The sequence below is a fragment of the Camellia sinensis genome, chromosome 4 (assembly GCF_055761805.1).
Source record: "Camellia sinensis isolate YWXY chromosome 4, ASM5576180v1, whole genome shotgun sequence".
Lineage (NCBI taxonomy): Eukaryota > Viridiplantae > Streptophyta > Magnoliopsida > Ericales > Theaceae > Camellia > Camellia sinensis.
Genome location: NC_138964.1, coordinates 223,808,257 through 223,814,352, shown reverse-complemented (window position 1 = coordinate 223,814,352; position 6,096 = coordinate 223,808,257).

The following is a 6,096-nucleotide window of genomic DNA, read 5'->3' as shown; positions in this document are numbered from 1 at the left end:
CACCAAGGAATACACTGATTTTTTTCCGGATCAATTCTTACAGCAGCCCTTGTACTTTTGTGTTTGTGTTATTTGTTTTGCACAAATTTTGAATGGCCTCGCTTTGCACCATCAATTTTGAACTTTTGTTTCAATTACGTCCATTTGATTTCAACTCTTCACTGTTTTGTATCAGAAAATATGTATATACGTGGCAACTGTACTTTTTGTTGTACTCAACTTATAACTTTACTGAACTTACATAATCTCAATCAATTGACATTACAATCTTTGTTTTAAAAATGACAAACAGCATTAGCAATTTGACCGAAAATGTCCACGAAATTTGAAATGGACTGTCACAATTTAGGTAGTTTAAAGTGCATCGATCGAAATTAGACAACGGACAAAATGTGTACACCACCCCTGTAATTCTCCCTTCAATCTAATTTGTATGATTTGCTCTTTCATAAGGGGAAGGAAAAGATTGAAGACAATTGCCGAATAACATATCCAAATGTCTGACACTATTGCTGGCTCTTGTCGAAAGCGGCCAGTTGTACCATTCATTTGTTACAGGTACTAGTTGTTTATTTTGACAATCTGGAATTACATATTTCGTACTGAAATTACGCGCCTCGTCGAAGTTCAGTTTGTGATGTTTCAAATTGGTTTTGTTCTGCATGTCTGAAAATGTTTAACTTGGTGTCGATTCAGTCCCGGATGTACGAAAGCTGTCTTATGCCGATTTCGGGGCCAGCTTGACATAAAAACTTGCATATATATATATATATATGTATTCATAGTTCACATTTAGTGATGATAAGCTTGACGATGCTTGCATGCAGCCAGCAACAATTCAAGGAAATGCAAGGGCCAGACAACACTCGACGAAAAATGGTGAGTGTTGAAATCTGTATTCTCTATAATACACTATGATGGAAACACATTGCTGGGTTGCTATCCACACGTTGTATTGAATGGTCATAGTGGGCTTGTGATTGTTTCGCGTTTGTAGGATTGTAGCATGTAATAATGTCACCTTCCTATTGTTTTTGTAAATTTCAATTCGTTGTAAAAGTCCAGCTACGTTTTGTCGCTGACTTTTTGCTGCAACTGTTATTTGTATTTGCAATCTTATTTAATTACCAACAATGCACACGGATTGCGTTTGGCATAAAGTTGTAGTTACAGTAATTTCGGACTCATAGTTGTTACTTGTCTTGTACGTCTGTCATTTTCTTGGTTAAAGACTAGAAAGGAGATTGGGGAAAGGTGGAAGGCACTCCCCTCTGATGAGAAAAAGAGGTTTGTGGAAATGGCTAAGGCGAGCGCTGAGGAACACGCCAAAGTAGTACCATGTGCACCGAAGTCTGAAAAGGTCATTACGTACTTCATGTTTTCGTAAATGCATTTGGCTAGGTCCTGCTTTGCTGACATTGTTGGTTGTATTTTTGTATTAATTTAAGGGTAAAAAATGTGCAGGGTAAAAGGCAACTCCGCATATCATTGAAGTCAATTGTTGAGCTAGTTAACCGGTTTAACGAAGCACAAAAGTAGGCAGTCATTGACATTGGGTTTGCTGGCCTCCTGGGGATGAAGTGTACACGTATAGATCACGACTTGTGCGCATGGTTGGTACAGAACTTCGATCCTGACAGTAGTTCATTGAATGTTCATGGTTGTCAAGTCAGGCTCACGTGTAAGGCAGTTAATGTTTTATTGGGAATACGGTGTGAAGGCGATGACGTGCAGTTGGCTGGGTCATTGGAAGCATATCCCAATATCTACGATGAGGTTGGAGTTGTTAACGGAGTCATTCCTTTGAACAAGTTGAGACTTTATCTGATCGAGACTGCTGGTGCGGAGGACGAGTTTCGGCGGAAATTTGCGCTGTACGTGTTGGGGGCCATGTTGTGTCCTACCACAATGACCGGGTTGAAGCCATCGTTCATTCATGCCGTGAAGGACGTGAATCGTATGTGAGCTTGTAATTGGGCAAAGTTGACACTGCAATTCCTTCACAACGGTGTTCGGAAGTATAAAGGTCATCGCGGTGCAACTGGATGTGTTTTCCTGCTAATGGTATGCCAATACCTTGAATTTTTTTTCCATTCCCCCCTTCATGTGTTTCATGCATTGTTCTGTCATGGTTCAACAAATTGGCCTTGATTGGGACATACAATGGTACCTGCTTTGTGAGTACGACAAACAGCACTCTTCCTGACCAAGTATGGTACTTGCAGAAATAAATTTTGTGTGACTACCGTCATGAATTTAAGAACAAAGAGTACAGGGCAAAAAGTATGCTGAACCTCAATGGAGGAACCAATTAAAACTACGTTGTGAAGAGGGGAACATGTACATAAATTTTTTTTCTTAGTTTCATCAATAAAGTCCTTGGTGTGCTGTACAATTTTTTTCCCAAAAAACATTGCATGATATGTGCCTATAAAGTTGACAGCATCCTCAACAAAATCGGTATGCTATGTACGTTCCACTGCAAAATTGAGAATAATGAATGTCATTGTTACTGAATATAGTTCATTTCTGTGGGAAGAACAACTTAATTATGGTGTGCCCCTTAATGTCTACAGCTGTTGTACCTTGATTGTGTTTGTCTGAGCTCGACTACGACGCGGTCCAGACCTCGGCTTCATGATTGGGGTGATACCCAAATACGGGAGACGCTGCGACGTATCAGAAGGAAGCAAAATTTCCCAACAATTGCGGTAAGCACTCCTACCACTGTGCACATTTCACACCATCGACCCACTTGTCTTCAACATACAATGTCAGACTTCATTTATGCGTTTCTATGATTAGGTGGAGTTTGATTACAGTAACGCCGATGATGCTGACATGGATGCATGCCATGTCGAGAACCAACAAACAGGACAATACAATGAAGTCCGTATGAGCAATTTGGAGTCCGACATTCGTGAACTGAAGGAAATGATGAAGCAAGTTCTCCACAACCAAACAGATTTAATGGAGATGTTGCGACATTTCGAAGGCAAGCAAGTTGTTCGCAATGACAAGGTAATCCATCCAAGCATTACGCAATTTTCACACAGTTGAGCCACATCATTTGAAGATGGTTTGTAAGACTAAGTTCACGAATGTGTATGTATAATTAGGTGGAAGGCAATGATGTGTGTATCATTAACCTCTCCTCCAATGTTGCTCAATTGAAGGAAATGCTGAAGCAACTGCTTCAACGTTTCAGTTTGGGCTGCAACGAACCGTTCACTGAACAAACCAATTTACGTGAACTGAAGCAAATGCTACACCACCTCATCGAAGGTATATTCTCTACACCGCAACCGGCAGGCGTGGCCAAACAGGGTGTGGACCCTGCTGTTGGAGTCGAGGCGCATGAGGATGGCGTGGTCAAACCATCGGATGAAGTTAACCCAATGGAGTGTAATATTTCAGATGTACAAGGGGTGGATCACCAACAACATATTTTGAAGGGAACCTTGGCAAGGGACAAAAGTCATTTGCATGATGGGCACAAGCTGAACATCGAAGAAGGTGAGGACAACAACAAGAAGGGAGGCCTTCAGTCAGGGGAAACATATGAAACTGAAGATAAATACAGTCCTGACCTTCAGTCAGTGGGCGTGAAGAACGTGGCGTGCGATGTGCATACTTCTCCTACTAAGCTTGGCAAACCATTGGGAGCAACTGGAATCGTTAGAGGAAGTGCAAAGGGAAGACGAAAAGGAAAAGGAAAAGGAAAAATGTGCGGAAGTGGAGTTCAAGCCACTGAGGTCGGGGATATGCAATTGTGCATCGATAGCAAAACAAATAGTGGAGTTGACGACAGCAGTTCACCTGTGGATGTTGATGGTGTGGACAACGTGAACAAGGTACAAATACTGCCTTTAATGCCCCACAAGTTGTGAATACCCAATTCATGCCCACATCAATAATGTGAATCAGTAATTTTACAATCATCTGTGTTGTATTGTACTAGTTGTCAAAGAATTGCATGTTTGCAGTTATGACTGCTGCCATATGTTAGTACACATTTCTAACAAACTCCGCACCAAACATCACAAGTTGGGAAAACTCTGAGGCTCACAGTTTTTACATCATTTCACGTTTTTTTTTATGACTACAGACCTTGTAATATAAGCTTCAATATTTTTATGAAATGTGTACTGTTAGTTGGCTGTTTATTTTTGTAGGACTCGTTGACGATGTTGGACAGCGAAGGGTTGTTATCGGCGGAGGAACAAAAACTTCTTCACTATGTATTTGACAATAGCAAAAATGAAATGTATTGTTTCATTTACTACTTGCAAATTTTCAATGACAGTCCACTGTGAAATAACTATCGTTTGTTGTTTCCATGAATCTTCATGGACGGGCATGTGAAGTTGGCACCCGGCGTGACATGCGCACGCTCAAACCAGGGTCGTGGCTATCCGACACTGTAAGTGTTGGCTGCACAAATATGAATCTGCGTTTTTCAGTACCCCTAACTCAGAAACCTTTCTAATCAACTTGCCTTGTGTCTTGCATACAATGTTCCAGCCAATCAACTTGGTGGTGGTGCAATTGACTAATCGACAGAGGGATTTACACAATGACGGGAGGCACACTGATTGGTTCTTTCCCGTATATCTGTCGGTAAGTAAGTGTTTAAAGCTACGTTGTGTATTGTGTATGACATATTTTGACAAATGTTTCCGTCAATGACCATTACGCATTACACATGCAGACTATGATTCTAAATAAAGATATGCAAGCTCTGGACCATGAACATATCGTCACATCATTTTTCGGACATGACAGATACACTAGTGCGATTGATGCATGCCAGAGGGTAATATCAATGTTCATCCCGTTATATTAAAACGAAAATATGAAAGCCATTACATGTTTGCATGGCCTCTAAACAAGGTCTGCCGTTGTGTTTTCGTGTAGATTTACATGCCTTTCAATTACAGAGGAGTGCATTGGTTGTGCGTTAAAATTGATATGGTGGACCGTGTAGCCTACCTATTCGACTCAGTCCCATCCAACCGACCGAACAAAAGGAAGCTAAATGCAGCTAAAATTTTGGTATGTCCTTCTGGTGCATTTCTGAACACTACAAAAAACTTGAACATCCTTTACGTAAACCAACTTCAACCTTGTAGAACAGGTTGAAACTATGCACGACTTGCTGCAACTACACTTTGGAAATGATTATGTTACAGACGTGCGTAGCTTCCACCGCTGCATGTTAGACGAGAGGCCAGTACAACAACTGGATGAGTAATCCACAATCCCTCCCTCACATTAATGTCTAAGCTGCATGACTGACTTAATGAACCTATTACGTATTGACGACAACTTTAATGTGAAATTATTTTTGTAGCACGTTTGACTGTGGGATGTTCGTCATCAAATTCATGCAGCAACCTGATTTAAGCCCCGGTCCACACAAGGTACATTCTACCGCTTAATTTCCATTTGTCAATCAAATCCTTCCTCGTACGTCCTCCAATTTTAACTGATTTGTCTTACGATTTTTGTGGACAAAGTTCGCTCCCTCTGTGCGTCATAAGTTGTTGGTTGACATCGTTATGGATGTCAATAATGCAAAGATCGCAGAGTACCGGGAGTGCCTTCATATGAGCAATGCCACAAGCTAGGCCAGTGATGGGAATGGTCTGCCAGTACGCCAGTAATTTGGGTGGCAATAGGACTTTAACTAATTTTTTATTCTTTGATTTCAATATGGATGTTAATTATGGGTCCCCAGTATTGTTTTTGCTGGACGATGTAAATATGGACCAACTGTAAACATGGATCAAACATGTCGATGTAAACATGGATCAAACATGTCGATGTGGCTGCTGACTTAGTACTATTTTGTTTACGCATGTTTCTTGTTCGGATGAATGCGACTGTAACTGTATATAATTTACGGCTGCTTTTGTTACCGAAGTTAATTTATAATTTAATTACAAAAAAGGGAAAATTAATTTTCAAAAATGAAAGAAACAACATTATGAATGAAAACTCAATACTCTTCGTAGGTAAGTTATATATCAGCCCATTAGCACATATGACTTCAGCCAAAAAAAAACTTTCATGGCTTATAGGGAAGGATAAAAA